The sequence below is a fragment of the Amblyomma maculatum genome, unplaced genomic scaffold, assembly GCF_055883805.1.
Source record: "Amblyomma maculatum isolate TAMU_Amacu unplaced genomic scaffold, ASM5588380v1 scaffold_35, whole genome shotgun sequence".
In the NCBI taxonomy this organism is placed as follows: domain Eukaryota; kingdom Metazoa; phylum Arthropoda; class Arachnida; order Ixodida; family Ixodidae; genus Amblyomma; species Amblyomma maculatum.
The window spans coordinates 507,424-519,634 of record NW_028146760.1 but is presented as its reverse complement, the minus strand read 5'-3'; positions in this window follow the sequence as shown (position 1 = coordinate 519,634).

The window sequence follows — 12,211 nt, the reverse complement described above, 5'->3', positions numbered from 1 at the left end:
AACGGCACTCAATGGCTACTCAATATCTTCCACCCAAGCTCACTCACTGGTTGTTATATCACGGCCATCCCGCCAAGCTCACTGGCCATCCAATATCTTGTATCCATGCTTATTCACTGGATATTCACAACTGGCATCCAGCCAGATTTATCGGCTACCCAATATTTCCAATCCAATCTTGCCAAGTGGTTTTGCATTATTGGCACAGCATTTGGAAATCCGGCTAGTTGCTTTTTCGTGCTATGACTAATAGGCACCTGCAAAGCCATCCCCTACTTATGCAGTGCAGATATTTTTCATGTAGCTTTTTATTTAAATAAAGAATGCTGAGGATATCCATGCACAGAAAATAATACAGCTGAAAGGTTCACTGCATGGTGATTTATTAGGTGTGCACGTGTTACAGGGCATGGAAACATTTAGCCAGAACTCTTAGACTTCAGTTCTCCTCCTGTCTTTGCGTCCTTTGGCAAGGTGTTCTCAGGTCCCAGGTTGGAGGAAGGCGCTGCGTTCATCGCAGCTTCTTTTGTGGTCGGTTGTAGGGGCAGCAGCTCCATGCAGCCTTTAAAGATATGGACTTGGGTAGCGTGCATAACAATGTATTTCCTTTCTCAGATGGCACCTGGAAATAAAAGCAACATTCATAAATCCCATTAAGACAGAAAACTTTTGGAAAGTGGAAGTGCAGCTAGACCGTGGAGTAAAAATGCAAAATAAAGCACTACCTGTTGGTCTGATTTACTCAGGTTGAAATAAGCTGCATGCTCAGTGAGGCCGGCCATATTAACTTGGTTACATTGGTTGGGACATCTGGAAGTGCGCGGCTTCCCATGTGGATGTGTTTTTGACGCTGGAAACATAAAACAAAATGATATTTGCCGTTATATATTCATTAAACGGTAGTCAGTGCTTGCCCCCTTGTACTTGTAGTGCCTTTGTGATCGAACACCTGTAGAAGAAAGACGTCGTCATAACTGGAAGCTTCAAATCAATAGCTTTCCTTTGAATAGATTGCCGCAAGAACTAAAAAGAAACTACAAAGGAAAAAACAGACACAAAAAATGGCAGTCGCACTCCGACCGCGGCTGCTAAATTTAGTGTGCACTGCATCATTACTGCAAACAGAACATTTTAAAAGTTGTCAAAGCTGCAGCCAAAACAACGTACGACACAGATGCGTTGGGGTTTGTATGATACACTCGAACTTAAAAAATAAAGAAATCCATAACTTAGCATCACGTTTGTTGTGGGAACAAGTTTGTACGTGTGGTAAAGTATAAGAACTATGGTAGCAACTGTAAATAACCTATTTTAAGCGGCTATTTTATGACACTTCTACTACTCGGAATTAGCGCAAGAGCCAGATCAAACACGTGAATAAGCTACGCGTCGTTTAGACCATTCCAATAGCGCATTCATAACAGCAAATTACAATATTAAATATTCGCTCGCAACTAAAAATCATGTCCCAGAAAGCTAGACTTAACTCCGAGTTTTGAATATAGTTTGTAAAAGAAACTGACCACTTCAAACACACAACACACGCGCGATGAAGTTGTAACCTGAAAATCACACAAAACACGCGTCATGTTTTACAGGACCACGTTTTTCTTTTGCAATACAAATTGGCCACCTCTGCGCCGTAAATTTTGTCATTATGACCAGAGTTTATGCATACAAAATAGTGCGCTGAAAATACAGCTCAGAACTAACTGGCGTTGTGCGGTCGAAATAAATGACTTTCCGTTCTCGCAAGCATATCGGTTATTGACATGATGATCAAGGCTGACAACATACTGCACCAAATAATACAAAAACAAAGTATCTCACCATACGGCTAGCGCAGATTCGCAGACCTCAGTTGCAACAATCCAAAATGAATGCTGCCACGCAAAGTACATCCCAGGGATCTGATGCTTTATACACCTGGTAAGAAAAAGTAGCGATCTTACAAGGAGACAAAGCAAGAAATAACCTCAGAGAGCTCAGTTATGAACAAACAACTTAAAATGCTGGTGGTACTCACAAATATCCTCTTTCAGGCATGGCCATTAAAACGAATCGGAACTTTCACAAGGCTTGGTTTTTCGGCTCTGCTGTCCAAAGCTGCGGGAGCTCGAGCAGCTCGAGCGGGTGGGGATTTGTTGGCCGACCAGACGCCTCTGAATCAGCGGCTTGTGTCGAGTTTTGAGGCACGGTTGGAAGGGGGCAGAAGGATGGTTGTGTTTTCGCTCCCTCTTTTTTTTTTTTTTTTTTTTTGCTTGAGATCTGTCGAAAGAGTAGGCATAAAGCTCGAAAGGGGGTGAGAGAAATGCAAGAGGTCCCGCAGGACCACGTGAGCCCAGAAGGCTGCCGGCCAGGAAAGTTGGCGGGAAGGAAGGGAAGAGTGAGGGGGAGTAGAGTGGGGGGCATTGTGAGCAACGCCTGCCTAGCCGGGAGGAAAGAGAGGGCAGTGAAGGTCGCTGCCCTTCCGCGATGACTGCTTTACGGGGAAAAAAGGCTACAAGACGGGAAGTTGAAAGCGGTTTGGAGAATTGCTTTAGTCAAGGCCCTCGGGCGAAGAGGCGACAAAAGGACGAGAGAATGGAAACCGTATGTTCTTTGCGCCAAGCGTGTGAGGAGGAATGCGCAGAGTTTTGCCCTTGGCTTCGCTAAAACAACGAGGAGTGCGTTCGGAGCTCTTTGGTCGCCTCGACTGTTGGCTCGGTAACATTTTCAGTGGAATGATAATTTCGCTATATTTTTTTTTGTTAATGCAAAATACGTTTTACCTCATAGTTTCAAATAATAATCACATACGTAAAACAATCTTCAGTTTTCACGGAATCGTCCTCGGTTCGAACAAATGGACATATTTTTTTTTATTAAAAATGGCACACAGGTCGCTGTTCATGACGGAGTTTTCTTGAAATGTCATCACGCGCAACTGAGCGATGCAACAGCCCGTATACTTGCTGTATTCCTATTAAGGAAAACAAAAGCGAAAACGACCATAACTACGAGTACCTCAAGGTCAAAAATTCCCATGTTATTCATTTTGTTTTTTTTTTAATCAGGTGGACATTTAGAGCAAGAAAAAATCCGCGTAGAACTAAGCGTGGGCATATCAAGAAATACAAAATACTCGACGAGCTAAGATCTGAAGAATTCAATTTGCAGTAAATAAAAAATAGAAAGAAAGTAAGGGTCAACATTGAAACTATATCTACGCACGTGGGACAAGGTTGTCCTCAGAAAGAAGCGCGGTATAATCATCTTTCAGCCCGCGGAAGCAGCGCTTGTGAAATCGGCAGAATATTTCACAAAGGAACCCTAATTCTCAATCATGTGTTAAATTCTTCGAGAGTGGTGTTCTCTAAAAATGCCTCAAAACTGCTAAAGTGACGCACTCGCATTACTTTTAATATATATGAATTGCAATTAGCTGCCTGGTTGACATGATGGGATATAATTATTTAGTTCTCTGAAGGGAAACGCCTTCGGTGCGGTGATTATATGGTTGGATAATAAGGCAATGAATGTTTGAAGAATAGTTTCTGAAGAATGCTTAGGAAAGCGCTGTCAAACGCTGTGGTCAAACGCATCATTATGAGCCACATATTACAGCTTTCGAACAAAAATAACTTCCGTAAAGAACATCGTTATTATGCAATTTCAATTTTGTTACCATATATGCTGGCGACACATGTGCGCGCATTCATTGCACTGTAGGTAATTGTTTTAAATTTTTATTTTTTTTTTCGTTTGCCTTGCCCCATGCAGTGCTGTTGATTTTTTTTTATTATCTTTTACATGTACACTACTTTTTGGCAGTGTGCGATTTACGTCGCATTAGAATACGAACCATTCCAGGACAGTTCAGATTTGTTTTCTTGTCTAGTGAATTAGCTAGACATAACGTAGAATATATGTTGCTTGTATTTTTTCTTTGAGCTGAAATATTTTATGCGCTGCTGCACCGGTGGCGAAAGTCGTTCAGTCTTTGTCTGTTGCTGAAGCCCACAGCAGAGCGCAAAAGAGTACAGTACAAATTTGTGTTTAGTAGATATTCGAACTCGAAGGCCCTGAAAGCAGCCCAACATATCTGTCTATATGAACAGCTACTACTGAGGCGTGGTATAGTCGGGGCTTATGCTGAATGCCGGAAACAGCTAGGGTAATGGCGAATCATGCAGTGCGTGTTTGATTGGCTAGCGCGATCGATCTCTCCCACCTCTGCTTAGCTTGAACATGTTGGGTTTCTTTCCATCGCGTAAACAAAGGCGGAAATAATGATGCTACGCGTGCGTGTTTCCAATCATGGACAAACGTTTACAGAATGTGGATTTACCGGATATATTCAATCGTTTCTGCGTTTACTATCCAAACGTAACCCCTGGTGTTTGTTCAAGCGACACACACGTTCTGTTGCGTTCTTCGCATTTGAGTACCTTGCGTTTCTTGACTGCGCAGGATATTTTTCGCGGACACGCATCTATTAAACATTTGCTTGTCAGATCAGATGTGTGCTCGAGCGTGCGCGTATGCTTGTACTCGTATGCGTATAAATAGGCCCATGGAACGAAATCCCGTGCGCGAGAGTTGTGCGCGAGATGTGTTCGAGATCTGTGCATGGATATATCTGTGCATCGGATCTGTGCATTGATGTGTCAATCACTTTCAATCATCCTGATTTGACGAGATCAGAAAAACAAATCGTCTCCACCGGGAATCGAATTCCTAGCCTAGTTAACGCTTTAACCAACTGCGCTAAACCCTGGATCGCGAAACTAGCACCATACGTAATTCTCATTGTCTACCGTGAGGATAGCGACGAGAATGACGCTGCAATTAGTGATAATTACAATGATGACAGAATCAATGGTAATGACGCTGCGTTTAGTTGATAACGATAATGATACGTAATGCACCGTATGCAGTAGCATTAATCTCGCCTTCGCTAATTTCTGCAGTGTAGATTCCACGTGCTGTCAGAATTTTTTCAACACTTGGCTAAAGTTTGGAACACTATCTGTGTTAGCTACGTCCACGCGTGATCGACATCCGGGCCTCTAGTCTGCAGGAATTGTCTCGAATATATTATATGCAGAATTTTACATAACAATTAATCGTGCCTAAAGTCGTAAATAAAAGAGTTCTCTACCAAAATTGTCAAGTATAATCGCAGGTCATCCACAACAATTAGCGAATCACGAAAAATGTATTCAGAAAAATATATTCTACATTTTCCATGATGGGCACTTCTGTTCATTTTGTCTGGTCAGCTCAGTCAAACGATTTTAGGACAACCTATACATTAATCCCAATAAACATTATATATATGGTGGCCCAAATTACGTATGGCGTATGAATATCTTCTACAGTTGAACGTAAACTGACGTCCGGGCCAGCGAAAAATTTAGTTGCGACGAAATTAGCCCCAACACACTGTCATATTGAGATGCAAGCATTAGAAATGTCTCTGTCGGTCAGAGCTGCTTCTACTGTTTCTTTAGCGCCGCCGCAGCCTGAAATGTGCAAAAATGGCCAGCCATCAAAGCTCGTTAGACAATACCGACCACTAGAAACCATGATATATACAATGTTGGGATGCCATCAAAGCTGATGGGACAATATTGACCAATCTTTGTCAAGATATATGCAATGTTGACAAGCCATCCATATTGGCAGAACATTATTGCCCAACCTATGCCATTAGGGTGCAATGCTGGCTAGCCATCACAGTCCATCGAACAATATTGAACAATATAATGCATATGTATACATTGTTGGCAGGCCGCCATGACAGGCGGGTCACTATTGACCAATATATGCCATGATTTATTTATTGCTAACAAGACAACCATAATGGCCGGATAATATTAACCTATTTATGCCATTATATGTGCAATGCTGGCCAGCCATCAGACCTCATTAGGCAATATTGACCGCTATAATCCAAGATATATACAATGTTAGGATGCCACCAAAGCTGGTGGGGCAATATTGACCAATGTATGCCAAGATATATTCAATGTTGACGAGGCAACCATAATGGCCGGACAGTATTAGCCAAGCTATGCCATGATATGTGCAATGCTGGTCAGCCATCAAGGCTCATTAGACAATATCGACCACTAGAAACCAAGATATTACAATGTTAGGAAGCCGGCAAAGTTGGTTGGACATTATTAGCCACTGTATGCCTAGATGTATTCAATATTGAGAAGCCGTTGTTTTTGACCAGACAATATTTACCAAGTTATACCATGGTGTGGAAGATATTGGCAAACAATTGCAGCTGGTTGGCCAATAATGACCAGGCTGCCTCATTGTGTATACAATAATGGCAAACTGTTCAATATGAATGGGCATTACTGACCGCTCTTAGGCGGTTGAATGCCAATAACGGATATGGGTGAAGTTCACTGGGCCAATAATGATTGTGGTATAGCGTGGCTGCACATTATTGGTAGCTCAATGGCACCATTGGGCCACTTGTGGGCCAGTAATCCCCAATCAATCTCCATTATTGGGCCGATGAAATGTGCTGCCTGGGATGGTTTAATATAAATAAAAACACTGCATATATCGTTCATCTTCGTTCATCTCGAGTATAGGGCGAGCATTGACATTTTTTTTTTGCATTTGGTACTGAGGAAAGGCAATAGCGGTAAATACTGGATAAAAAAAAAGAGAAAAGCTTGTATTCACTGCACCTTCCTCGAATTCACTCATAAGTGACTAAGAGGGGTTTCAGTCATCCAACTGACGAAAATGCTTGCAGATACCTGGATATCAATAACAGAAAACACCTCTAACTAGTAGATTCTTGAAGTTAAAGCAAATTTCCAATCTAGCACTTGCTCCATAGTTATATAAATTGCTTCGGCTGTACGTGAGATATAACAGGCTGCAACCAACACCCAGGTTTGATGTAAGCTGGCGCACTACCATCTCAAGAAGACAACAGCGACAGCGAAAAAACACGGTCGCTACTTGGTTATACAGTAATTCCCTTATACAATAATTTGCACTGTCTATCCTATTACTATTTGCGTTCTTTGTTTTGTTGCACAGGTTCGGCAGGAAAACAATCAACGCTCACCCTAATATTTTGGCTAACAGGTACAGTCTTGAGTCATTGTCATAAAGCCAAATGATTTCGTAGCAGCTCCAAAATGAAGCCTTCATGTCACATTTACAGACCTAAGGTCTATGAATGGATGTGACATAATTTCTTGCTGTGACAAGAAACCATTGTCCAGCATCTTAAAGCCACTTCTGCTTTTAATGATGACTTCAAGGCTCCTTTTCTGCGGCCGAGACGAACATCCTTTGTCTTAGGACTTTTGAGCAAGACTTTACATAGCAAAGATGCATTTCTATGGAGAGGACACTTCAACAGCCACTGAGGGAGATGAAGTAAGAAGACTTCCAAAGTTTTTATTTTACAATTTATATAAACCCCAACAAAAACTGCTGATAAGCTGCTGAAAAGCAAATAACGGATTAAGAACACACTCAGCTCTAAGTAGGAACTGAGTTAAACCCGAGATTAAGAGCACTGCGTTCACAAAAGGTGAAGATTACATTGACGAAACCTTCTGCTAAAAGTTTGGCTCTTCAACATTTCATCTTGCGGTAGATGTCTTGTGATTTCCAGTCTAAGGAGAAGTACATTACTGTTGGCGGCGTGAGATTCAAGAAGCCCTTTAGATTTTAGTCGATATTTTAGCTACTCTGAAAAGGAACTGTTTTCTAATGCCCCATTGCAAACGAAGGTGACGAAGGGTAGTTGTGTTTTCTTTCGTTGCAACCGGATGAAGGCGCGAGAAACGACTGACTGCACTGTCTGCAGAAATCCATGTATAACGTAGCATGAAATCCAGTGTGTTTAGCTGCTGAAGAAGGCGGCTACTGAGACCCTGGACTGATCTTGCACAGAGAGAAGTGAAGTTTATGTATTTCTCCTTGATTGGATTCTAAAATGACATGGAGAGTGATTTTAATCTTGAGCGCGTGATAACAGGAGGCTTCGCAGCCACCTGTACAAAACGCAATATGCAAGTAATATTGCCTAAGTACTGAAATAATCTGTAATTTGCAATGGTAGTGGAGCCAATAAAAGAAGCCCCCAATCCTCCTCGCTTGAAATAAATCCCGAGGATTCTTCTTCGCAGCTTGGGGCATTGCGACTGCCAGAGGGTCTTAAAGCTTCAACGTTAGTAAAGAACCTATCAGTTAAACGGACCGCGATGTTTTGCAGAAATCTGCTTCTTTTGTCTTTATGAACACCAAATATACTGTAGGGTCAGGTACTGCTTTGGTGCTAAAAGAGCCACTCCTCTGTGCCCGCCTAAACATGATGAATAATACATAATTATTCTGTGTTTTTTGCTGTAGTGATTTTCAATGTTGCAGCTGCACTACTGGATATCCAATATACTGATGCTTAGAAGCATCCGATTTGATGTTTCTGAGCAACGCCTCTGAGCAACAGACTCCAGGGGCACAACAAAAATGCGAAATAGCTAGCTACCTTACCGTTGACCCGGAAAAACTAATAGTCATCTGAGCACAACATTATGACTGGTTTCAGTTTATAAACACTACATTTCAATCCACTTCTTCTGCGGCGCTTGGTAATGCTATCTTTTACTCAAAGAGTAGTGATAAGCATACGCTGAGAAGCAAAATAATACTCCTAAAGCCTGGAACCTCCAGGTAGGCATAATTGATTTGAAGAGCATTGTATAATTAGGCTGACTCCTTGCCACTTCGGCAATGCAAATGCAAGCGTAGCTCACTAAAAGACTCCGCATATTTCTTTTGTCATACCAAGCCATGCGAACGGGTGGGATGGAGTGAATTTTATGGACACTAGCGACCGCCTACTGTAACCGTGACGGCGGAAAGACGACGGGCGATGAGGACCCCAAGAAGAGCAGAATCCGAACTGCGCAGCATCAAGTTCTCGATTCGGTTTTTGATTGAGAGGCGGCAACCTTTGCTTTGCCGACGAGACATTCGGCAACAACATTTAGTAATTAGTGTAAATAAATCCCACGCAACCTTAGTTCGCTAATATGTTCCGGACTTGTCGAGAGATGCGAGAGGGCCAGTGGTGCACGGCACCTGCCCGACCGATGTCAACAGTGTTTATTTAAAAGAATGTCCTGCACAGCACAACTGATTTAGATCAATAGCAACTACGTACCTGATATGGATAAAAACGACAAACTACATTTTTACCGTTTTAGGAAGGCCTTCGACGCGTAGTGTCATCAATTGCTGCTTCTCAAACCTTATAAGGCAAATTTCGATCAGAATGTCTCAGCATGGAGCGTCATTTACTTGTCGGAGCATTGTCACTCTGTTGTTTTGTAAGGTCCTACTTCCCTTGCCGTTGTGATAACGCCGGAGATTAAATAGGGCAGAGCTTTAACATGCCTTTTATGCTCAGCTTTTATTTCCCATATTCCTGCCGTGATGTCTACAAACTTAAATTCGTTTTAAGGACATAATTTTCAACGCAAAGCACGCGGCCAAAGAAAAGAAGAAGGAAGACTATAGGGACGAACACAGCGCTGACTCACAACTTTATTTTTCAACGCACACAAGAGTTATATACAACCAGACGCGCAGGCGCATACCGTGCTAGGAAAAAGAAAAACAAACGAAACGCATCACACCTTTTATCTCAAGAACTTAGAAAGAAAAATCTTTTCTGCGTTGTACAAAATAACTGAGGTATCGTTAAAACAACCTGACCCAGCCCTCTGAATATAATATAGTTTTATCGTTTCACGGGCGGTTTTTAATTTGCTTTTGCTGCAACTCCTGACACCAGAAAACAGCGGTGTACAATCCTTGCATGTAGCGCAGTGCGCGACAAGGTTAGCACTTTCCTTATTCTTTAGTTCTCTTGCGTGATGCCTGACTAAGTCGTTGATGCAACGCTTTGTTTGCCCGATGTACGATCTGCCACACGTCAGGGGAATTTCGTACACTACGCGAGTGGCACATTCCGCGAAGCGGTTCCCATAACTCTCTTTGCACCCGGGCTTTTTATTATCCCCGGTGATGCGTCGGGCCAATTGGCCAAGCTTCCTATGGGCTGAAAAGACTTACGGCACGTTGTGCCGGTTTGCCACCTTCTTGAGGCCATGGGATATTTTGTGCACGTATGGCATCACTTCAGGCCTGACTTTAGCCTGTGGAGGGATTTATCTTTTCGCTGGCACGGTATGCGCCTGCGCGTCTGGCTGTATATAACTCTTGTGTGCGTCGAAAAATAAACAGTTTTGAATCAGCGCTGTGTTCGTCCCTATAGTCTTCCTTCTTCTTCTTTACTTTGGCCGCGTGCCTTTGGGCTGAAAACTACGTCCTTAAATCTAGAATACCAACTATCCCAACAACTAACTCTACTGAATTACATTCGTTTCCAGAATGTATGGTTCGCACAAAAATACAAATGAAAAGAATTCTCTTGATTGAAAGACTACCCTTAAAGGCATTATCTCATAGCGTGGCAAGTGGAAGATGAAAAGAAAAGAGCGATAAACGTCAACAACCTATATAAGTATATATATTTCAGTGTGTTCTACTCAAGGGATTCTTCCTCGTATGTCTATGTCAATAATATTGTTGAAAAGGGTGTCAGATCACGAAGTTCTTCGATCGAAATCATATCTCATTACAGCTTGCTCTAAATGTAGTGCTTTGCTTCCTTTTTGACGCTTTTCTGGGGCACGACTTTAAGAATTGGATAAAAATTGAAGAAACATACTCCAGGATCGGTTAAATAAAAGAAGCATAAACCTTCCTTCAGCAGAAAAGTTTAATTGACAAGATCGAAATTATACACAATAGAGCTGCAACTCACTTTCTAAGGCATGAAAAACGAGAGTAAATTGAAACGTGAGCTGAATTAATATGTACTGGGCCCTCGCTGAAAACATTTGCCCTTTACATTGTTCTCTTAGTTATATAAGACCTACACATATCTAAAGAAACACACCATGACATTAACATAGAAGAAGACAAGATTAGAACAAGAATGTTTCCTCACTACAAGTTCCCAAGTGCTGAAACGGAGTGGTATCGTTTGGCTTTCCACCAAGTCCCCTGAAATAACGAAGATACTTGATTTTGTTCCATGCCGTAACTCAACACCCCTGCCTAATCTCATTTGTGCAAACCGGGGAATTTCCGAATAATTATAAACGTCTGAATACCATACAACCATACGTAGTCGAGATTTGGACGAAAACTCTTCTAGTCGGGTGAACAATTTTGAAACATGAAAATGAAACACCGACCAAGCAAAAAACGCGCCTAGCGTCCGTATGGACCGTCGTTCAAGTAGAAATGAAGAAATGAGCATTGAAAAATTGAATGCTTCAAAGAGGGCGCAAGGAGCTTGCGTAGAAAAGGTTGACATTTACAGCGTTGCGTTTGTGTTTGCGGTTGGTGGTTTGCGTGATTAAATATATAAGGTGCTCACGAGGAAGCAGCTTCTGTTCGATTGTGAGCACGTGTTTCAAGCCCCTGTCGACATCGTGACCTGTTGATAGGGGCTTCAGAATTCAGATACACTTTTTTTGGTTTATTACATCGTTATTAGCTGCTAACGACCCATATGCACGTTATCAGTTTCACCAATTTTCACCGAATGAGCAAAAGCATGGCTTTTATTTTGTAGATGTTTGCATTTCCCCGTCGGGATGGTGTCTTCGACGTTTGCCAGCGCATGTCAACGTTTGCTTTTTGCAACGTGGATAACATGGACTTCAAACGCATGCAGAATACGTGCGAAAGCCTACTTCTTGGAGCATTAGCGACAGCAGCACGTTCTTGAGCGACAAGGAAGTTTCCCGTTATGCTCGAGATAAATACTTTCCACCCATGGCAGGAAGCACTTCGGGTAGTCGTTGCTTGAATTGTCTCTCGGAAAGGTTGGAAGTCATTAAGCTGGTTTTCACTGGAGCTGCAGGTATGTTCAGATCATTTGAGCAAGAAACCTGGCACAAATTTTTTTGTGTGGTCGGTGAACGGTATTAATATGGAAGTACATTCGTCAGTGGGTATGTTTTTTTTAAATAATAAATGTGGGCTCCTTGCTGTCTAGGTTTGCAGTACTTCCATAAAGGCAACACAACTTTCGCTTCTGCACTACTGTATTGTTCTAATTAATACAGAAATGGTAGTGAACAATTTTTAGAATAGG